At 45.6% G+C, this 23,840-nt stretch overlaps 1 long non-coding RNA gene across 1 annotated transcript; it reads right to left on the bottom strand.

Moving 5' to 3' along the window:
* Window positions 1–18,798: 18,798 nt before the first annotated feature.
* On the bottom strand, window positions 18,799–22,722 carry LOC113875119. Its single transcript, XR_003506172.1, has 3 exons — window positions 22,678–22,722; window positions 20,129–20,248; window positions 18,799–19,303 (listed from the first exon to the last, which is right to left on the bottom strand). It is a non-coding gene; the product is annotated as an uncharacterized LOC113875119 (long non-coding RNA).
* Between the last annotated feature and the right edge of the window lie 1,118 nt (window positions 22,723–23,840).

Genomic DNA, 23,840 nt, shown 5'->3' with positions numbered 1-23,840 from the left:
CTCACCAGACCCCCAGAAAGAGAACGTTACTTCATGGTCTGTCTGGGGCCCACTGTCCCGAGGACTGCTTGATCTTGAGAAAAGACCGTCCTATGAAGACAGTGTCTTTCTATAGAAAGAGACTAAAGTTTGGGCTGATGGCTGAGGCTTCTGGGCTCTGGTCCCTAGGCCCACCTCCTTGCAGGGTAGGAAGAGGTTAAGCCTCTTGCATTATTGGAAACAAAACCAAATCTACCCCTGGCAACAGAGAAATCTTCCCAAAACACCACGGCCCCACGGCTCTCATCTCCCTCCCGCTACTGCCCTGGAAGGTGGCCCTGCTTCTGCTTCCTGCTTTACCATCGCCCACCCTGCTGCTTCACTCCCTTCTGTCCTCCCCATCTCTCCCTTCTAAGATCCTGCCCTTCAACCTCTGCCCTGGCTGGGATCCGCCCACAACCACTGTTTTTGTTGTTGTTGTTGTTGTTGAAAGATCTTAATTCCCTGACCAGGGATCACACCCATGCTCCCTGCAGTGGAAGCAGAGTCTTAACCATTGGGCCATCAGGGATGTCCCCACTCTCTGCACACCCCTCTCATCCACTGGCTCCAGGCTGGTGACTGCAGCCACCACCACCCGGCTCTTCCCAACTCCCAAGGCCCCGTCCCCTGGATCTCCTGCTGTGTGTCTCCCCCTGCATGGGCCATGGGCTCTCAGGGCTAAGGATCCTCTACCTCTGATAAAATTTCAAGCACTTTCTTCCTGTTCTAACTTCTCTTTGGTTTGAGGTCACTCAAGTTGTACAGAGTTTTCAGTTCGGTAGTATCAAGTTGTGTATCTTCTGTTTTCTGTTCCCGTTGACCCAGAGGGATGGAATGGGGAGGGAGGAGGGAGGAGGGTTCAGGATGGGGAACACATGTATACCTGTGGCGGATTCATTTTGATATTTGGCAAAGCTAATACAATTATGTAAAGTTTAAAAAAAAACAAAAAAAACTGCTTGCTTGTGCCAGCTCTGCTCATTCTTTCAATTTCAGCTCAAATACTCTTTGTTCAGTGAGTAAACGGTCACTACTAACTATTGTCATCTACTTGACTTTGGTGTGTATGTGAGTATACACGCATGTGTACCTGTACATGCGGGTGTCCAGACTCATACACATATGACAACAAGCACATGTATACATACATGCCTAGCACACACACAAACGTGTGTGCTCACATATACATGATACATGTGGAAACCCACAACACACACATGTACATATAGAAGGCATGCGCGCACATACATGACGTGCAAACATGTAGCATGCATATAAACACATGTGCGCGCATATACCTTCATATATACACATATATAATATGTAAAATATATTTTACAGAGAAGAAAGTGATTATATATGAAGTGCACGCGTGCATGTGTGCTAAGTTGCTTCGGTGTGTCTGACTCTGTGCGACCCTATGAACTGTAGCCCACCAGGCTCCTCTGTCCATGGAATTCTCCAGGCAAGAATACTGGAGTGGGTTGCCATGTCATCCTCCAGGGGATCTTCCTGGCCTAAGAATTGAACCCACATCTCTTATATCTAGTTGCATTGGCAAGTGGATTCTTTACTGCTAGGGCCACCTGGGAAGCCCCTATATATTAAGTATAGTATATAAAATCATATATACCTAATATATCTAATATAGAATCAGTTTCCTCCCCTGTAAAATAAAGAGAAAATGAGAGGATACTTAGACTCTCCTCTCCTCATAGAGTGGTAATGAGAGACACAGTGCTCTGTACAAGAATCTTCTGTATGTATAAATAGCAATATTATACAAAGGCTGGTTAGTATTTCTTTCTACCAGACTTTTCCAGGCCAACCACAACAATTTCTTTAAAAGCCAAGAAGTTAATTAAGTCCCTACAGGAAATGCAAGTTGAGCTCTGTCTAAACATCCTTGCTCATAATAGTAATAACTAACATGTAATAATCTCCTACTATGTGCCAGAAACTTTACAATCTTTTTTCTTTCCATTAATTTGTTTTATTGAAGTTCATACAGTCTCTTTAAAATCGTTGTTTTTGTTTTACAGGCTAGAAACCTGAGGCTTGAGGCAGCCAGCATTTTGTCAGGATAAAGAGCTAAGTGTAGGGCATCGATGAACTCGAACCCAGGAGGCTCTGTTTCCAGTGATGGGCTTCTCCCAGGCTGTCATTTGCCTCCAGCGCAGTCATTAAAATTGAAGTCAGTTTTTCTTTTAAGCTCTTTTTTAAAGAAGATTATTTTAAATATAAATTTGACTTTTTTAGCCCCTTGGGTGTTCTAATTTTTTAAAAGAAGGAAAGAAAACGCAAACACTTGATTCTAAATGACGTTATTGGCAAAATCTCATACCGCAACTTATGTAACTTCCAAACCCCCTTCAATACTGCTTCAGAAGCTCCCTTGAATTCATATTACACAACACACTCACCCTTTGGGCACCTTATAAACACATATTTCCACTTCTGATAAAGCTGGTCCATGGGGGGACTCATTCCCCTCCACGTCTTTGGTCATTCCTTACTGATGAGCAGAGTCAAGGGTGAATAGACTGAAAAAGAATGAGGAAAACTTCAGAAAAGTAGGGCAGGATTTTGGGTCATCTTTGTAATACAGTTTCCAGTCCTCCGCCCACCCCCATCCCTGTGGTATCTGGGGGGATTGTGTCTTTGGCAGCGAAGATTAAGTGGACTGCCTGCCCCCCACGGAGGTTTTAATTGGCAACAGAGTCAGAACCCACTGATGTGTGCAAAATTCATTATTGTGTTTAGGCTTGGAATGCTTGCACGGGCCAGCCGTTTCTCTCTCTGATTTTCCCACAAGCATTCAGAAAAGATCTTGTGGCTCTGTGTCAGAGTGTCAGGCCCCCAGTGGGGCCAGGTTTCTGAGTTATGTTTTTCAGTAACCTCAAGGGCAAGGCAGAAGGTGGGGGAAATCCTCTAGCTTGCTGTTATCGCAGGATTAGGCAGAAGAACGTGCCAGGGGAGGAGAGAAAAGTCAAAATGCTTAGCAGGGAGACCAGCCCTGCTAATCAGGGTTTATGAGAATTCGTAGACCAGCTGGGGTGGCGGGGCAGGAGAGGACCCATGATCTCTGTTTCTGGCTCCCTGGAGGGTCTCTGAGGAGTGTGTGAGTTACATGCGACCTGGTGCAGATGGTCCTTGAGAAGCCAGGCCACTCTAATTCCCCAAATTCTTCCTAATGTGTTGAAAAAAGAGTTGGTACTTTCATGTCAGGCATATAAGTTTCCTGTATCCCTTCTCTGTGAACGCAGCAGATACTTCTTGTTTTTTGATCACCAAACAACCACTTATCCTTATTTGTGTAATAGCATTTATAGGTTGAAAAAAGTGAAAGTCGCTCAGTCATGTCTGACTGTTTGCGACCTCTTGGACTGTAGGCTCCTCTGTCCATGGGAGTTCTCAGGTAAGAATACTGGAGTGGGTAGCCAGTCCCTTCTCCAGGGTATCTTCCTGACCCAGGGGTCGAACCCAGGTCTCACACATTGCAGGCGGATTCTTTACTGTCTGAGCCACCAGAGATAAGGTACGTCAAACTGCGGTAGCAAATAGACAACAGGCATCACTCAGCCCCATCAAATTCATGGCTTTTTCAAACACAAGGCAGTGGAGAGTGGGGCGCTCTGCTCCATATGGCCATTCAGGGACCCAGGCCAAGCATGGCTCCACCACCTTTAACACACAGCTTTGAAGACCACCTACCGCATCCAGCATTCTGGCAAGCTGATTGGTAGAGAGAGCCTGGTGACAATGAGGTGTTTCACGAGCTAGGTGATATCACCTTTGCTCACATTGTACTGGCCAGGACTGAGGAACGTGGTTACATCTAGTTGCAAAGGGGGCTGGGAAGTGCAGAAGTGGCTCTCTGCCAGAAAGGAGGAGGGGAGAATGGATTTCAAAGAGCAGCCTCTTGGGACCCCTTGGCTGCCCAGTGGTTTAGACATCTCCGTCTAATGCAGTGGGTGCGGGTTTGATACCTGGTCTGGGAGCTAAGATGCCTCATGCCGTCATGATGCTCATGTGGCCATGAGCCACAGGCCTCATGACCAAAAAAAATGAACATAAAACAGAAGCAGTATTGTAATAAATTCAACAAAGACTTAAAAAAAAAAGCAGGCTCTTAAGGATTCTGCCCCCAAAGTGCTGTCTTTGTGGGTCTATACATCAAGTCATTCTGTCTTCTCTAACCAAGGTACTGGGGCATGTGATCCAAACTGGACTTTTCTTTTTTTTTTCCCTATCAGATCCTTTATGTAGCTCAGCATAGAAGGTAACACCAAATTAAGACAAGCAAAGTTCGTGTATTAGGCTGTTTATTAATAACTATACAATTTTTATATAAAAAATCATAGAATAATTAAAAAAAACAAAAAAAGACAAGTGAAGTTCCAATTCAGGTACTTCCATCTCTCTCCCTTGTATCCTGATCCAGTGGCTGCCAAAGCCAGGAGGGTCTTAGAGCCGGGCATTTGATTGTGGAGAAAGCTCCTATAGTTGGCCCAGCAGATGGGAAGGGGGCTGTGTCACTTGCTCACAGTCTGAATGACGTCCTCTCCCTCTGACATATGGTCTGTACCCACTGTTTGAAGGTTATGTTTCACAGAGAGATCCCACCCCAGAGGGTATTAAAATATTTAAATTCTTTGATAAATTTTTGTGAATCTTCACGCAGAAATCCTCCACCGTGGCCCTGGAAGAAGGCATCCACCACTGGGGATGTGTGACCTGGCAACTGGTCTTTGGTTTGGTGGAAAGCTTCCCTAGTCTCAGATAGTCCCAGATCTTTTCCAACAGGTCATCAAAATTCCAGCACTGATGGGCAGCAGATTTTTTCCCATGGCTTTTAAATCTTAGTAACATTTGCCAGAAGAGAAAAAATAAAAGTGTTTTATTTCATTTTTTTTAATGAATTTAAGCAGATTAATCCCAGTGGCAGCCAATGAGACCTCCAAGCTCTTCCTGCTACGAGGTCCCTGGAGCCACTTTCTTTTTCCAAGTCCAGTCCTGTAGGCCTTCCCATGCGTGATGGGAGCTCCCTTGTAGAGTTCCAGTAAACGATCCTTTGCTTTAATTAGACAAAGATGTTGTGACAAGCAACAAACAAAGAATGCTCACTGGCATGGGGAGCTGAACTCTGAGGAATTTGGGTTGACCCAACTTGACAATATGTCACGCCAGCAGAAGACGCACTGGGAAATTCTAGCCATAGCTGTGTGTCGTTCTTAAGTATTCCCTGGGTCTTCCTTGGTCAGTTTCATGAGAATAAATCCTGAAAATGGAAATTTGGTGTGGTTGAGTAGAAAGGGCCCAGGACTATAAGTCTCAGGATAACTTGGAAAGAAGTTTGTAAGTCCATCAATTCTATTTTCGGGAATAGACGAACTCCTTGGGTTTAGACATGGATCTTGCAATTATTGAGCATTATCTAAGTCATTAAAGTTGCTTACATTTTATTTGGCGGTGGGATAACCTACTCTACCTCCAGTTTTGTGAAGACCGAATGTGCTGAAAGATATTAACGTCTTCTTCAAAGGTATTAACATCTTTTAAAAAATTATTTATTAATTTTTGGCTGCACCGGGGCTTTGTTGCTGCCTGTGTGCTTTCTCTCGTGGTACACAGGCTTCTCATTGAGGTGTTTTCTCTTGTTGCAGAGCATAGACACTAGGCGTACAAGAGCTTCAGGAGTTGTGGCCTGCAAGCTTAGTTGCCCCACAGCATGTGGGATCTTCCCGGACCGGGGATGGAACCTGTGTCCCCTGGATTGACAGGCAGATTCTTAACCACTGGACCACCAGGGAAGTCTTTAATGTTTTTTAAAAGCATAAATGTTAGCCATATGTAAAATATTTTTGCTTTAAAGTAAAACCAGTAGGAAACATATAGAAGTCAATCAGAACTTGAAATAGTAAAACAAAATGCGATATCAAAAAATAAACAAACAAAAAAAACTTCAGCTGCAGCAGAAAGACATTCCAGGACACAAATGTCCTAAATCAAGATGATGGATGTTGGGTGGAGGTTATCTGCTGGTGGCATGTGGACCAAATTTGTCCTCAGATATGTGGTTGATTTACACAGTGTTTGAATTATTTAAACTGCCATACTTAAAAAACCAGGAAATGTAAAGTAAATGTTTTGACTTCCTCCTTTTCTTGAAAAAAATCCAATATTCTGCTACTTTGTACCTTCATCATTTTAGAATAACTTTTGGCAGGGGCTGGGTAACAGCACCCTCTTTAGGCAAATCAGGCATTGTAACCCCTAGTGTGGTTTTGTGGGGCACACACTCAGGGATCCTGACTGAATCCAGGAGTAACAGGATCCACTGTGGTCCATGGAGGTGTCCATCAACCCTGCATCCCTGTCTTCTCACCTCTGCTTGCTTTATTCGAGCATGGGCAAGAGGATTACAAACCTCACATTCAGAATTTCATCCCTGCTCTAGGCTTCTGCCGTCATTCTCTGTCCCGCCAGTTTCTTCCCCTGGGACTTCCTGGACCCTACTCCTAGAACAGCAGGGAGAGTGCCTAGAGCTGTCTGGGTGGGTGGGAAGAAAGCCATGCAGCTGGGGCGTAATTGTTACCTGGAATGAAATTACTTTTAATGACTTTTGGTAGCTTCCCAGCCTCCTCCCGATTCTCACCACCAATGAAGCTTAACAGCCTTTGGGGCAGATATGTCTCCTACACTGTAAGCATTAAAGCTGCTTGGCGGCTGATGGCAAAGAGCGATGTGATAAACATCACCCAAGACAAACATCAAGGAGGGATGCCCATTGTTCATGCTGGTCCGCGAAGGCAGGATTAGAGACCAGAGGATGAAAGGAAACTTGAGGCTGATTGTCAGGATAATTTTCCCAAGAATGAAATCAATTAGCCTCTGAAGACTTATTTCTCAGCAGCAATCTGCTTCCATCCCCACTGGGAAAGACAAGACGTCTGTAAGGAAACGGATGTCCCTCCAGCAGAGGATGGGGCTGGAGCCTCCTGGGGTCTTTGAACCCCATTTCTCTTAATTATTTAAATGCATTTTGGAAGCAACATGTCTTTCTTTCTCCAGATCTGTTGCAACAAACTTGACCTGAATTTGTTTCTGACTCATAGGTTATAAGGGTATTTGCTGTTTCCACATTTGTACTTTCTTGGCTTTTCAGAGCTGGGAGTTTAAATCAACAGGTTAAAAAAAAAAACAAAACAGGGCTCCTGAGTCTGAGGTGCTCCACCCTCCCCTCTCAGCCTTGAACTGGTCTTCCTCGTCCCCTGACCACTGAGTTTGGCCACTGACAGAACCTTAGTATGGACTCACTTGGCAGAATGCAGCAAATAAGGGCTTCCCTGGTGGCTCGGTGGTAAAGAATCCGCCTGCCAGTGCAAGAGATGTGCGTCTGATCCCTGATCTGGGAAGATCCTACATGCCATGGAGCAACTAACCCGGTGCAATACAACTATTGAGCCTGTGCTCTGGAGCCAGGGAGCTGTAGCTACTGAAGCCCTCATGCCCTAGAGCCTGTGCTCTGCAACAAGAGAAGCCACTGGAATGAGAAGCCAGCGCACCGAAACTAGAGAGTAGTTCCACTTGCTGCAACTATAGAAAAGTCTGTGCAGCAATGAAGACCCAGCACAGATGAAAATAAATAAATAAAATTATTTTTTAAATGCAGCAAAGATTTGTCAAGCCCCTAACTATGTGCCAGTGAAAGTCACTCAGTCGTGTCTGACTCTTTGTGAGCCATGTCTAGTCCATGGAATTCTCCAGGCCAGAATACCAGAGTGGGTAGCCTTTCCTTTCTCCAAGGGATCTTTCCAACCCAGGGATCGAACACAGATCTTCTGCATTGCGGGCAGATTCTTTACCAGCTGAGCTACCAGGGAAGCCCAACTATGTGCCAAGCCCCCTTCTAGCTCACTGGAAAGAGGAGCAGAGCATAAGACCCCTGTTTTCGTGGACGGTACTTGGACCAAAATAATCCAGGGGGGATCATTTCAAAGGACTGGTCAACAATATTCAGTTTCCTCTTCTCCCTCATTAGCAGAAATCCAATTTGTTTGGAGGCACCTAAAGAGCTTAATTTCCCAGGTTTCCACAGGGCTAGGGAAAGTCATGTGATCAGTCCTGACCAATGAGACTGAAGCAGATGTTAGTGAGTGGGGCTTCCAGCAAAACTCTTCTAAGGGAGGTGGGCTGATCTGGCACAGCCTCTTGACCTTAACTTTTCACCTCCTGGAGTATAATTTAATTCTCAGTCATCTAGCAACCATAAGGACAAAAGTCACAAATAAAAACAGTGGAGCAAGGTGAGAGGAAGAACTTGGTCTCTAGTGCACTTAGGGCAGGCTGCCTCCAGAATCCTCGTAACACTAGAAAAAATAAACTAGTAAGTTAGGTAACAATAATTAGTTCTAACACTTCAATCTCTTCTGTCTCTCCAAACCCAACTCTGTTAGAACAAATAATCCAGAAATAATGTTTTCACATGGTAGTCTTGCTCTCTGCAGTGTATTTTGTAAAGATGGCAATTGATAGCCTCACTGTTGAAGTACAAAATATTCTGGTTCTAAAAGCTTCAGCAGAGCTGGGCTTTCCTGGGACTGTCCGTCAGACTGTGCAGTGTGAAGGTCTCAGGGAAGCTGAGCTGCTGACGTGGCAGCTAGGGGCTCCACAGAGGGTGCTTCAGGGGATGAGGGGAGAGCTGTATGGCCTCTGGGGACCCAACCTCAGGGATCACTTCTGTGGTCATGACGTGATATGAAGCAGTGACAAGCCAGCCGGGATTCAAGGGGAAATAACAGTCACCCTCTCTTCATGGGAGGGTTATCAAAGAACTCTTCTAAGACCTCTTCATTCTCCAAAGCTTGGTTCATAGCTACCTCAAGAAGCCTTTACTCTTCGCCCCATACTTCTATTGATCGCTCTACCTGGTAACGTTAGTCAAACATTCTTTTGGTGTTTGCTTTCTGCCCTGCTTTGCCGTTTAACTGCTTGGCTTACCAGGCAACTTCCTTGACCACTGATACAATCAGCTTTTGAGCAAAGGCAAAAGAAGCCTCTTGGTTTTATTGGTTGTCTTATCTAAGAGACATTCTTCATCGATGTGTCTATCTTCCCTTGTTTTTCTTTATTTTTTCCTTATCTCTTTTTTCCTTTACCATCCTGGAGGCAATATTAATAAGTGATTAGGAATAAGGGTTTTCGGGTCAAAGAGACTAGTGCTTATTTCTTACCGACTGTGTGACCTCAAGCAAATGGCTTAAGTCTCTGTGTCTCCAATTGAAAAATGGCCATTGTGATGAGGGCTGAGTGACTGAATGCATGGAACCCTCTCAACACAGCAGCTGGCAAGTAAGTGCATCTGAAAATGGATTATCTGCCATCAATCATCATCATGGTCACTATCACGATTGTCTGAGGACCTTCGTTTTCCCTAGGATAGACTTGGCTCGTCATTAAATAGAACCAGAGGGATGGGATCCATTGAGAGTGAGTGTTGCTTGGATCCATGCAATTAAGGGAGAGGAGAGTGGGCAGCAAAAGTTTAGAAAACAAACAAGTCTACAGGAAGCCTGGAGACTTTCAAAAACAGTCTAAAACAAAGCAAAACAAAAGGGCTGAGTGGATGATGATGTCATCCGCCTGGTCAAAGAGGAGAGGAAATTGTCGCCGTGCCTCCAGGAAGTGTGGGGTGGCCAGCAGGGCAGCACTGGCATCCAAGGGACTCTGGGACTGCCTTTGTCTGGGAGCAGCCGGGACCCTCAATCTCCTCATGTTTACGAGACAGCTTCTCTCTTCTTTAAGGTACACTTCTCACACTGGACATGAATTACAATATTTTCAGTTACACATACACACAAATGGTCACTTGCATAAGCTCTGAGGGAAAGAGTGATGAGAAGGAAACATACCAGGCTGTTACTAGTGATTATTTCTCAGATAAATGTGTATTACTTTTATAGTCAGGAACAAAAGCAATAGAGTGATTTTATAGCAGATCTACTTTTGAAACAGGAGGGAAGGGGGCAGGGCACAAGTTTTAAAAGAATGACATAGCCTGAGGACAAGACATAAACATATGAGAAACAAACAGGTCCAAGGTGGAGGATGAGTCAACTTCCGCTACACCTTGATGGACCCTGAGTCTCAGTATATACTCAACATAACACATCAACAAGCTAAGTGACACACCCGCCAGCATCGTGACAATTCCAAGGCCAACCGTCAAAGATCAAAATGTGGATGGTGGCCCAGTTCCTGAAAATCTCTACCCCTTCCCCAAAATAGTTGGATTAATTCTCCTGTTCATTAGCCTATGAAATTATCCAGCCCATAAAAAATAACCACTCTGCATTTTGGGGTCACTCTCACCTTTTGAGATGATCCACACTCTGTCTGTGAAGTATATTTCTCTCTTAAAAAATGCACTTCTTACCTAACGTCTCCTGGTGAATTCTTTCTGTGATGACAACAAGAACCTAATCTTCATTGAGTCCTGAGACCAAGTATGTATGATCTAATATTGGCTTACCTATGTGGATTTTAGGCAAATTCTGTCACATTTTGTTAAAAGGCCATGGGTTCAGTGTGAGTTAAATGGTTTTGCTGTACTAGGGATGTGAAGTATTAATGAGAGAAAACAAAGAATAGTCTTTGGACTATTTGAAAACAAAAGAAAGTCAAAGGGAACCTTTGAAAGGACTCTCACTGTTTACTTGGCTGACCGTAGGATGCTAGGTTTTGCTTGCTTGTTTTAAAATTTATTCTATTGAAGTATGGTTGATCTATCTACAGTGTTATAATAGGATGCTGTTTTAAAATGAGAAAACTGGAGTTTATACTATATTTACTCCACAGCATGTGAAGAAGGAATATTGCCTTACCTATGTGGATTTTAGGCAAATTCTGTCACATTTTGTTAATAAGTAGAATAGTATTGCATCTTTAAATTTTTTTTTAAGCTTGTGTACTGTTCCCCTGCTGGCTCAGTGGTAAAGAATACATCTGCAAATGCAAGAGACGCAGGTTTGATCCCTGGGTCCAGAAGATCCACTGGAGAAGGAAATGGCAACTCACTCCAGTATTCTTGCCTGGAGAATTCCATGGACAGGGGAGCCTGCTGGGCTACAGTCCGTGGGGTCGCAAAGAGTCGGACACGACTGAAAACAAAAACTGTTCCCTAAGAGACCTTGGCTCTGGTGCCTGTGTCCATGTAACCCCAGTGAAAGAGGGGGGCTCTGCAGGAGTGTTTCACCAGCCTGTTACTCCCAGTTGCTTCTGTGGAGACCCCACCCCTAAAAGGATCTCGGGTGGTGAAACAATAGATTCACAATCTCTTTGACGTTTTACCCAATAGGTGGAAACTAACTGCTCTACTCTGAGAGTGAGAGCAGCTTAGAGGCTCACTTCTAAGAAATGAAAAACAGCGGCAGTGACAATGTGGGTCTTCTGAGCCCAGGTCCAGAGGCACCCCGCCTTCCTCCCCGCTCCGCTGAGAGGACTGACGCTGGGGGCAGCCGGATGCCACGTCACAGGACACACAGCAGTCCTTTGGAGAAGTCTGAGAGGCAAGGAACTGAACCTCCTGCCAACAGCACTTCGCCTTGGAAACGGATCCTCCACCCTTCCCTCAGAGGACTCAGCCTAGCCTTGGGGTTACCCTACACCAGACTCCCACATTTCTCTTCTGAGGAAACAAACGATGCATGCTTGCTGTTTTAAGCTGCTAAGTTTGGGGGCGATGGACTTGTTCCAAAATGGTGGATGCTCAATACAACATCTCTAGATGCCTGGGACCACCCTCCCACCCCCAGCCTTACTTGCTGTCCGGCATCTCTGACATGCTTTCCTTTGACGTGCCCACTGACCACCTACCTCTGCCCTTTTGGGATCCCATTGCCACCAAAATGTGGGTAATAACATCTACCGGGGTGTTGTGGGGAATAACTAAAATAATACATCTAAAGGGACTTCCCAGGTGGCTCCAGTGGTAAAGAACCTGCCTGCCAATGCAGGAGACATAAGAGATGTGAATTCCATCCCTGAGTTGGGAAGATTCCCTGGAGGAGGGCATGGCAACCCACTCCAGTATTCTTGCCTGGAAAATTCTATGGACAGAGGAGCCTGGCGGGCTACAGTCCATGGGGTCGCAAAGAGTTGGATGAAACTGAAGTGACTTAGCATGCACACACGCAATACATCTAAAGTTCTCAGCACAATGCCTGGCACAAAGTGAGTATCCCTTTTTTCTGGCTTCCCTGGGTCTTCATTGCTGCCCACGGGATTTCTCTAACTGTGGGGAGTGGGACTATCTTTAGCTGTGGTACTTGGACTTCTCATTGCAGTGGCTTCTCTTGTTGCAGAGCACGCCTCTAAAGCATAGGCTCAGTAGTTGTGGCTCATGGGCTTAGATACCTCGGGGCATGTGGCATCTTCCCCGGCCCAGGGATGGAACCCTCATCCCCTGCATTGGCAGGTGGATTCTCAACCACTGGACCACCAGGGAAGCCCATGAAGTAAGTGTTCACTAGTCATCTATCACCTTCTTTCCAGGACAGACCTCCATCCCTGCTGAGCAACACTGCTGGGACCGTCATGGCCATGCTGATGATCGGGAATCTCCGAGGTCTCCAGTGAAAGGGCTGAGATGGAGCCACACTCCTGCAGCCTTGAAGGTGCCGTACTCCACACAGCAGTGGTGTCAGGACTCCCCTCTGTCATCCAGTGCTGCCTGGTGTCTCCTGGGCTCTTCAGCAGTAAGCTGGGGGCTCCATCAAGTCACCACCCAGAAGGTTCTGCCCCGTTCTCAGCTCCATTCACAAGCATGTGTCTGGGATGGAGTCCAGAGGTACCTGCCTTTTGGAAATAGGGGCAGTGGTTGTCACTGTGGGGCCAGCCCTTGAAAGCTGGCCTGAGCTTCTCAGTGTGACTCTGTGCACTGCCACACCTGAGCATCTTGGCTGCCTTCGGAGGTTGTCCAGGTATAGCTGGGCTTCTGCTCACTTTAGAGATAAGAGAAATATGATATAGACAGCTTCAGTGGCTTTCCCTTGTCACCCAGCCAGGAAGTTGCAAATCTGGGTTTGAACTTTTTTTTTTTTTTGCCAGTTGGATTAGTCATTCTGTGGAATTGTCACTTACTGCACAAATCATATTTTAGACAAATGCTCTGTGATGCTATGATTCTGGTTAAAAACAGAAGCGATTAAAGAAACACTATATTGACAAGGGCCACAGGTTAGGATGTAGTGTTGAAAGGGTAGCCCTGGAAGCAGACCACCTAAGTTACGGACTTGCTGGACCACATGGTCAAGTTCCTACACCCACTTTGTTTTAGTTTTCACATCTATAAAATTCTCATAACAGCAGCACTAGGTAGGGGATTCGTTGTGAGGGTTCTATGAGTTAATTCACATAAATTGCTAACAGTGCCTGGGACAAGATAAACATGTAATCCATATAAACATTTATTACTTTGTAGCCACCTTTTTGAAAGCATGAAGACAATTGGCTGTATTTTTTTCAGTTTTGTGTTAATATCTTGTGTAGGTAGAGCCCAGTGACTGTTTGCAGTTTAAAATTAGACTAGCATTGACTGGCTTGAGAAGTCATCTCCTCCTCATAGAAAAGTAAAAAAATCATATGATTTTTGTTATTTTGAAAATGAGCTTTAAAAATAATTTGTTGTTCAGTCACTCAGTCATGTCTGACTCTTTGTGACTCCGTGGACTGTAGCATGCCAGGCTTCCCTGTCCATCACCAACTCCCGGAGTTTGCTCAAACTCATGTCCATGGAGCCAGTGATGCCATTCAAGCACATCTCATTCTCTGTCATCCCCTTCTCCTCCTGCCTTCAATCTTTCCTAGCATCAGAGTCTTTTCCAGTGAGTCAGTTCTTCACATCAGGTGGCCAAAGTATTGGAGCTTCAGCTTCAGCATCAGTCCTTCCAGTGAATATTCAGGGTTGATTTTCTTTAGGATTGACTAGTTTATTCTCCTTGCAGTCCAAGGGACTCTCAAGAGTCTTCTCCAACTACTACTACTACCACTAAGTCGCTTCAGTTGTGTCTGACTCTTAGCGACCCCATGGCCTGCAGCCTACCAGGCTCCTCCATTCATGGGATTTTCCGGGCGACAGTACTGGAGTGGGGTGCCATTGCCTTCTCCGTCTTCTCCAACACCACAGTTCAAAAGCATCCATCCTTCGGTGCTCAGTCTTCCTTATGGTTCAACTCTCACATCCATACATGACCACAGGAAAAACCGTAGCTTTGACTGGATGGACCTTTGTCGGCAAAGTAATGTCTCTGCTTTTTAATATGCTGTTTGTGTTTGTCATAGCTTTTCTTTCAAGGAGCAAGTGCCTTTTAATTTAATGGCTGCAGTCACTGTCCACAGTGACTTTGGAGCCCAAGGAAATAAAGTCCGTCTCTATTTCCATTGTTTCCCTATCTATTTGCCATGAAGTGATGGGACTGAATGCCATGATCTTAGTTTTTTGAATGTTGAGTTTTAAGCCATCTTTTTCACTCTCCTCTTTCACCTTCATCAAGAGGCTCTTTAGTTCTTCTTCGCTTTCTGCCATAAGGCTGGTATCATCTGCATATCTGAGGGTATTGATATAAAAATAACTTAGCTACATAATAAAAATAATAACATAAAGAACCACAGTCCTTTTTTTTTCCCCGCTTGCGGTGGGAGTACTGAGTGGCATGTGGAATCTTAGTTCTGGACCAGGGATCAAACCCTCACCCCCTGCAGTGGAAATGTGGAATCTTAACCACTGGACCACCATGGAAGTCCCACTCATGCCTGTTTTTACGTCATATTTGTAGTTCCCATTTCCCATGGTTATAATTGAGTGGTCCCCAAACATTACTTCTGTCATCAGGAGCCTGGTTTCCATTTCACTTGTTCTTGGCTTATCTCCAACAAGACTGGGATCACAGCGTCTTTAAAGGGCCTTATTACTCAACCGCCACAATCCACTGGCCAACTTCCTTCCAATTTTCCTTTCTTTTGCTTCCTGCAATGGCACCCCACTCCAGTACTCTTGCCTGGAAAGTCCCGTGGACGTAGGAGCCTGGTGGGTTGCAGTCCATGGGGTCGCTAAGAGTCGGACACGACTGAGCGACTGCACTTTCACTTTTCACTTTCATGCATTGGAGAAGGAAATGGCAACCCGCTCCAGTGTTCTTGCCTGGAGAATCCTAGGGATGGGGGAGCCTGGTGGGCTGCCGTCTATGGGGTCGCACAGAGTCAGACACGACTGAAGCGACTTAGCAGCAGTAGCAGTGGGTATTCCACAAATTAAAGAGAATCACAAGGGGTCCACATTTCTTAGAGTTTTACTTCCTATGACCAAGACCAAATATCTGTATGGCTTGAGTAAAGGCATCATATTCAAGAACAAAAGAAAAAATAGATAATCAACAAGAACCTACTATATAGCACAGGGAACTCTACTCAGTATTCTGTAATAACCTCTATGGAAAAGGAATCTGAAAAAGAATGTGTATATGCGTATGCTAACTGAATCACTTTGTTGTACACCTGAAACTAACCCAACCTGAGGGGCAATTATCCTCCATTCATATAAAATTAAAATTAAATTTAAAAATAAGATAAAATGGAATATAAAAAAATTAAGAAAGCTGTTCACCATGATAGTTAGTCATAGAACAGCTAAAATGCCCATGGGTGTTCTCAACAAAAAGCTTATTTTTCCATTTGCCTCTAAGAAACTTCCCTGTGTGTGATGTAAATGAATTAATTGTCCATGTGATATTCAGAAATGAGATGGAAACTCACCAAGCACTGAAGCCCAGAAAATCCAACTTGTTTTTTAGGTGCACTGATATTTTCCTAGTTCATCAAATATTAATCCTTAGGTATGGCAAGCACCCAAGAGAAGGGCGACTCGGGAGTAGGGGAGGGTGATCCACAATGTGAAGTGTTTTAGTGTCCACACTTGATTGTGGACTTGGAACTTGCCCCCAAGTTCACACGTACCCATTTGTAGACATGTCAGGAAGCCATGTGGGCGGCACAGACGACACCTAACTGCCAGATTCATAGTTACTCTGCTGGCATAGAAACCTGAGCATGCGCAGAGCACAGCCAGCCTGGAGAGTCGTTTGCTTGCGTTGGAACAGGATGCGGGTGCATTCTGGGTCACGCATTGTGTTTTTTTCTCTTGCCTTCTCATCTCAGCAACCAGGCTGAGCATGAGGTCAGGTTGTGAATATGAGATTAGCTTATATTTGTGAGTTTATCTCCATGGCTGGGGCCTCAGCATCACCATTCTCCCTGTTGACATGAACCAAATCACGTTGAGAATGTGCTTATTTTTCTAAAAGGCAAAGATTTCCAAATTATGTGATCAATATGCAAAATAAGTTGGATCAAATTCTACCTCTGCTTATTCTTGTATAACACTCTTTGCAGTCAGTTGTTATAATTCTGATTCATTTAGGAAAAGAACATGTTAACATATGGGCTGACATAAAAATAAAGTTCTCAAGGCAAGAATACTTTCCTGATGCTGGGAAAGATTGAAGGCAGGAGGAGAAGGGGACAACAGAGGATGAGGTGGTTGGGTGGCATCACCGACTCTATGGACATGAGTTAAAGCAAGCTCTGGGTGTTGGTTATGGACAGGGAAGCCTGGTGTGTTGCAGTCCATGGAGTTGCAAAGAGTTGGACATGACTGAGCAACTGAACTGAACTGAAAAATAAAGCTAATTTTAAACCACCGAATATTTATATAACCATATAAGCAATCATTAGAGGGGGCTTACCAAATCATGTTCCGACATGGGTGCTTGTGCTCAGGAACCCCATCTCCAGCCCCTCCCTATCTTATGAGTTGAGTTAGTTGAGTCAGTCATGGTAATTCAACCTATAACTGGTTTGGGAATGGGCACATGATGTAATTCTAACCAAGGGCAGGGAGGAGTTTCCTGGGTGGGGGCTCTCCTAGGAAAGGTTCCCTTGCTGTTTAAGGGACCCAGAGGGACCTCTCTCCTTCAGATCTTTGGAAGCTCTTGGTTGAGGTGATGATTCTTGGAGCTGCCTTTTTTCAACCTTGAGAAGACATACCTAAGGATACAAGCCAACACTCTGAGGATGATGCAAAGAAGCTGATGTTCCCTGCTCCACTGAGATGACCAACCCTAAATCTGTTTGTGGTCTTTGGCTTCCCTGATGGCTCAGTGGGTAAAGAATCTGCCTGCAACCCAGGAGACACAGGAGACACAGATTCATTCCCTGAGTTGGAAAGATCCCCTGAAGGAGGGCCTGGCAATCCACTCCAGTATTCTTGCCTGGAGAATCCCCATGGACAGAGGAGCCTGGCAGGTTACAGTCCATAGAGTCACAAAGAGTTGGACACAACTGAGCAACTAAACAAGCAAGCATAATGTGAAATAATAAATATCCAGCTACTCATGCCTTTTTGAGTTGTGTATTCCTTTTCTTGCAGTCAGTTCCTGTTACATGTGGCAGTAAGAACATTATGACCAAGGTAAGAGCCCAGGCTTAGAGTTAGAGAGACCTGAGTCCCAGTCTTTGCTCTGCTGCTCACTTACTGTGTAATTTCAGGCATGATGTTTAGCCTCTCTGAGCTTCAGTGTCTTAATCTATCTTCAGGACACTGATAGGATTATAGGAGGTGCTGGGAAGAAAGCATTTAGCACAGTGCCTACCCACTAGTGAGCACTCAATACATTTTCAGTTCAGTTCAATCGCTTAGTTGTGTCCAACTCTTTGCAACCCCATGAATCGCAGCACGCCAGGCCTCCCTGTCCATCACCAACTCCAGGAGTTCACTCAGACTCACGTCCATCGAGTCAGTGATGCCATCCAGCCATCTTATCCTCCGTCGTCCCCTTCTCCTCCTGCCCCCAATCACCCCCAGCATCAGAGTCTTTTCCAATGAGTCAACTCTTCGCATGAGGTGGCCAAAGTACTGGAGTTTCAGCTTTAGCATCAATCCTTCCAAAGAAATCCCAGGGCTGATCTCCTTCAGAATGGACTGGTTGGATGTCCTTGCAGTCCAAGTGACTCTCAAGAGTATATTATTATATATATACAAATATATATGTACTTCATAGTATATAAAAAATATAAATATATATTATATATATTTTTTGTAGTATATACAATGTATAAATACATTTTAGCTAGTTTTAAAAGTTGGTCATTGGTCAGAAGGATTTCTTGCCCATTCAGACACAAAGCTCCACAGCCCAGAGATTTCTGAGCATCTGTGTGACCCAGCTTCTGTAGGTTAAGGCTTTGGGACTCTCCTTGAGTCTTAAGGTTTATAGATTTTCATTCTAGGTGGAGTTGAACTCTTTTAATCTCCTTTGAAAATGGAAATAACTGGGACTTTCTGTGGCTAAGGGAAGGTCCAGTGGCTAAGACTCCCCACTCCCAGTGCAGGGGTCCCGGGTTTGATCCCTGGTCAGGGACCTAGATCTCACATGCCATAACTAAAGATTCACAAAGATCAAAGATCTCAGGTGCTGCAAGTAAGATCCAGTGCGTGAGTGAGTGCTAAGTTGCTTCAGCTATGTCCAACTCTTCGATCCTGTGGACTTGTAACCCACCAGGCTCCTCTGTTCATGGGATTTGCCAGGCAAGACTACTGGAGTAGGTTGCCATGCCCTACTCCAGGGGATCTTCCCAACCCAGGGAGTGAACTCGCATCTCTTATGTCTCCTGCATTGGCAGGCAGATTCTTTCCCACTAGTGACACTTGGGAAGACCCAGTGAAGCCAAATACATTTTTTTTTTAATGGAAACAACCATGATTTTCAACTGGAAACAAACTCATTATGCAATGGAAGGACATATATTCATTCACCAAAGAAAATATACATGGACCATGGGCCATCTGATTTGTAAGAGACCTGTTGTGTTCCCCATCCCCCAAATTTATATGTTGAAATCATGACCCTCAACACCTCAAGACGCAATCTGATTTGGAGACAGGGTCTGTATAGAGGAAATCCAGTTACAGTGGGGTCATTAGGGTGGGTGCTAATGCAATGTGACCAAGGTTCTTATAAGGGGAAATACGGATACATAGACAGACACATGCAGAGAAAAGATGATGTGAGACGAGGGGAGAAGGCAGCCGTCTACAAACCAAGGAGGAGAGCTGGGTCAGACTCTCCCTCAGACTCAGAAGACTATCTTGATCTCCCTCAGACTCAGAAGACTATCTTGAGAAGACTCAGCTGCTATCTTGATCTGGAACTTCCGATCTCCAGAACTGTGAGAAAACAGATTATTGTTCTCGTCAGCCACCCAGCCTGGGCTTCTTTGTTACTGAAACCCTGAACAAACAGATACATACAAGCCTTGAAGTGAAGTGAAGTGAAGTCGCTCAGTCGTGTCTGAATCTTTGCGACCTCATGGACTGTAGCCTACCAGGCTCCTCCGTCCATGGGATTTTCCAGGTAAGAATACTGGAGTGGGTTGTCATTTCCTTCTCCAGGGGAACTTCCTGACCCAGGGATCAAACCCAGGTCTCCCACATTGTAGGCAGACGCTTTACCGTCTGAGCCACAAGGGAAGCCCACATATAATCCTTACCTGGAAGCAATATATTTACCAAACAAGCCTTACCTAGAAACAACACATTTACCAATCAGGAATTAGAACGGGTGGGTCAATCGTGATGTGTTTGCACAGAAGGCAGGGAGGCTGAGCTCTTCAACCACACACACATGAGTAAATCACACTCCTGTGTGTTTCCACTGATGCCAGGTTCACAGGAGGGGGCCACTAGCGATGGTGACAGAGCCAGAATAGAACAGTCATCCACTCTGAGGGAGTGGCCACAGGGGACACCGGGGGGCTCCTGAGAGCTCAAAGCTCTGTTTGTTCCAGGAGTGCTGACTCAGGGGCTTAGTCACCCCAACCATTGAGCTCAGTCATTCTAAGAGGAGGGGGTGTCTGTAAGAATCCCTGGGCCGGGTCCCCTCATTGAGGTTGGGCTCCATCCCTGAGGCAGGTGGTCAGTGACCCCCTCCCTCTCTCTCCACCCACATCCCCCTCCCAGTGCCTCGGTGTCCCCATAAGCTCTGTGAGTTACCATCAAGATGATAAAAGGTGATTTTTCCTCAGCCTCCTTTCCAGCCTCAAAATCGCCAACTTCTCGGAATTAAAGCCACAAGGATAGACTTCCCTGGTGGTCCAGTGGTTGAGAGTCTGCCTGTCAATGCAGGGGACATGGATTTGATCCCTGGTCCGGGAAGATCCCACATGTTGTGGGGCAGCTAAGACCGTGTACTGCAACTACTGAGCCTCTGCTCAACAATAAGGGAAGCCACAGCAATGAGAAGCCTGCACACCACAACCAGAGAAAGCCTGCATGCGGCAATGAAGAGGCCAAAACCTTTTTTTAATAAATAAAATTTAAAAACACACACACAAGGAGAGGGCACAGCAGCAAGGCCTTCTGGTGGAATTGCAGAAGCAGACAGAGCAGGCTGTCCTGCAAACCAGACCCATCCCAGACCCGCCAGGGATGCAGCCCACTCCGAGATGTGTGCACGTGCTCTTGATGATAGGTATGCTGAAATATATCACCTCTCCCCTCTTTGAAGATGAAGAAACAGGTTGGGGAGACTGAGCCCAGCCCAGGATCCTGTGCTTTGTGATCTGCCAAGGCCACCTCCATCCTGAATCCTTCCAAGCCACTGACACCTTTCAGCTCAGGTTCAAGTGTCGGGGAACCTTTGCTTTAATTACACCTCAGGGCTGGGGTCTCAGTGGGGACCAGAAAGAAGGCAGAGCAGGGTGTGCCTGGATGTCCAGAAGGTGGTGTAGACAGGCCTGTAGACAGGCCAGAGAAATCAGATCTGTCTTGAGAAGTACGCTGTTCGGAGGCTTGGGGACTCACTCTCAGACTTCCTGAGGACTCCTCTTTCAAAACACATCCTCTACCTCCTTCCTATTCATCTTTTAAGTTAAAACAAAAAATTAATAAACAAAGCACTTCCTCAGATCAGCTTCTAACAGCAATTCTGTGCTGCAGGTGGAGTCAATTATTTCTATTCCTTTTTTTTTTAATGTTTATCTCTCTATTTCCTTGGCCATGTCGGTCTTAGCTGCAGTGTGCAGGCTCAGCAGTTGAGAGGCTTGGCTTAGTTGCTGTAAGGCATATGAGATTTGAGTTCCCTGACTAGGGATTGAACCCACCTCCCCTGCATTGCAAAAGTGGATTCTTAATCACCTGGCCACTGCGGAAGTCCCTTTATTCCTACTGTAAACATGAATAAGGGGAGCTGCCCCAGTGACTATTCATAGAACAACCAAAACCGGGACGCAGGCATTCTGACCCTGAGCTGCTGATGGGCTGGCAAGTGTTAACAACGGTTTTTACGAAACAATCACCCTCCTCTGAAGCACTTGTCAATATCCGCAGTGTAAATACTCCAACCATGGCCAAGTTCAGGCTGCCAATTTGACATCAATTGGTTCACAAAATTCCTAAAAATTTAACACTTGATGTGAGCCATTTGGGAGGGCCCTGCTGCCCCTCAGTCTTTAATGCTGGTTTATTTCCCACCCATCCTGTCTGCCACAATGAAACATTAGTCAAATCCTTTTATTTAGTGCAAAACTTCTTGTTCTCATTTTGAATAGTACTTTGGTGATTGAAATAAAACGATGAGTTGAGTCTATGCCAAATCTTTTTTAACATTTTAGCCAGAAAAAAATGAAAAAAAAAAAAAAGACAAGATAATTCATAGCAAAGGAGAGTTTCCAGGGTTGTCTCATGTTTATAATGGTGGCTTCAGTGTGAAACCTGACCAGGACAGGCTGAGCTGGGCCTCCCACCCAGACATTCTGAATCTCAGTAACTCTAAGGAACCTCTGAGGGTATGGGGACTTTCAAGGTGACCCTGGTTTTACAAAGTCCCATAAGCTGGAAAGAAAGCCAGGATTCCTATCACTCAGGGTTGCTATGTGCTGCTGAGCAGGTTGCACACTGCCTAAGGCACTAGTTAAGCAGACAGAGGAAGGGGTACTCCTTTATAATCCACACCAACCATTGTTTGCTAGCTAACCCTCATTTTGGGGTGGCTGAGTCAGCCCCAAAGGGGTATGTTTTCCTAATTTGCACAGAGGCGCTATAGAAATGACCACTAGTCCTGTGGTCACCTTCTCCACTCTCATTTGTGGTAGGACTTGGTGGTGAATCAGGCTGGACACAAGGGAGGATGAATTCTTACCTAAACACCTAAAGCTTCCTGTTAGGGCTTGATCTCACTGCTAAAGCATCATCTGAGGAGGTTGGGACAGATACACAGGTTTGAAGTATCTGGTTTTGCTCTCAACTAAAGAATCAGAATCCTTCCTGCCTTTCAGAATTCCCCAAGGTACCAAGGCTTCCCCTGAGAAGTCCCCAGTTTGGCAGGGGTCCCCCATCCTCATGGATAAGGCCAGGTGGGCCAGCAAAGCAGTATCTTAGGAGACATGCCAGTTCCTCCCATCAACCACATAACCAACACAGAGGGTGATGCAGGGCAGGTGGCCCCAAGTGGAGCAACTACCACATTCGTTAGGAACATAGGCTCTGAAGGCAGAAGCCTGCCCCCATCACCCCAGTCGTGGGAGGCCAGGAACATCTCTCACCTCTGAATGTCTTCATTGGGCTTCCCTGGCAGCTCCATAGTAAAGAATCCACCTCCTAGTTCAGGAGACGTGCGTTCAATCCCCGGGTCATGAAGATCCCCTGGAAGAGGAAATGACGAACCACTCCAGTATTCTTGCGTAGACAATCCAATGGACAGAGGAGCCTGGCGGGCTACAGTCTATGGAGTCGCAAAAAAGTTGGACACAACTTAGGGACTAAATAGCAAGAACAAATACCTCAATTTCTTGTCTTTAATTCGGAGATGCAGCAGCCTCTGTTCTCCAAAGGTGAACACACAGTACTTCTCACCACACGAGCTTTCCTGAGTGTGATTTTGCCATTTCCTCATTAAGACACAGGGCCTAATTCTTCTGCTCTTGGATCTGGGCTGGCCATGATGATTCTCTTATAATCAAAGGGATAGGATAGAAGGGACACTGCCTGAAACCAAGGCCAGGTCGGGGGCCACACAGCATCCACCTGGAACCTCAGCTCCCCAAGAGTCTGTCCAGGAGCTGACGTCTTGGCCTGTGGCTGCCACGATGTAGGAAGCCCAAGGCACACGAGGAGACTACATGGAGGTTTCACAGAAAAAACCAGGGGCCTCGGCCTCTGAGTCACTGCAGTCCAGGGACTGGACAAACAGGTGAGAAAGCCTCCGGGCGTTTCCCACTTCTGGCTGTTCAGGCCTCCCCAATCTTTAAGGCTCCCTAGTTGGTTCCCCAGACATCACGGGCAGAGAAAAGCCATCCTCTTGGGTCTCATCTGAATTCCTAGCCCACAGAATCCCTGAGTCTTGAAACAGTTGCTGTCTTACACCAGTACACAGGAAGTGGTTTATTATGCAGAAGGAGATAATTGGATCAGTGAATAACACTAATGCTGATGTCATGGGAGTTGTAGTGGATTAAATAGGATTGAATAGAGTCCCCCCAAAAGATAAGTCTGAATTATAACCCCTGGTACCTGTGAACAGGACCTGACTTGGAAATAGAATCTCTGCAGATGTAATTAGTTAAGGGCCACTGTGGAGTTACAGGGTGGGCCCTATACCCAGTGATGAATGTCCTTATAAGAGAAAGAAGAGGAGTATCTGAGGCACAGAGAGGAGAGGCCATGGGAAGATAGAGACAGAGGCTGAAGAGACAAGTCCAGGGATACC

Source organism: Bos indicus x Bos taurus, chromosome 17, assembly GCF_003369695.1.
Source record: "Bos indicus x Bos taurus breed Angus x Brahman F1 hybrid chromosome 17, Bos_hybrid_MaternalHap_v2.0, whole genome shotgun sequence".
In the NCBI taxonomy this organism is placed as follows: domain Eukaryota; kingdom Metazoa; phylum Chordata; class Mammalia; order Artiodactyla; family Bovidae; genus Bos; species Bos indicus x Bos taurus.
The sequence above is the reverse complement of the archived record's forward strand: the minus strand, read 5'-3'. Positions and strand labels throughout refer to the sequence as shown.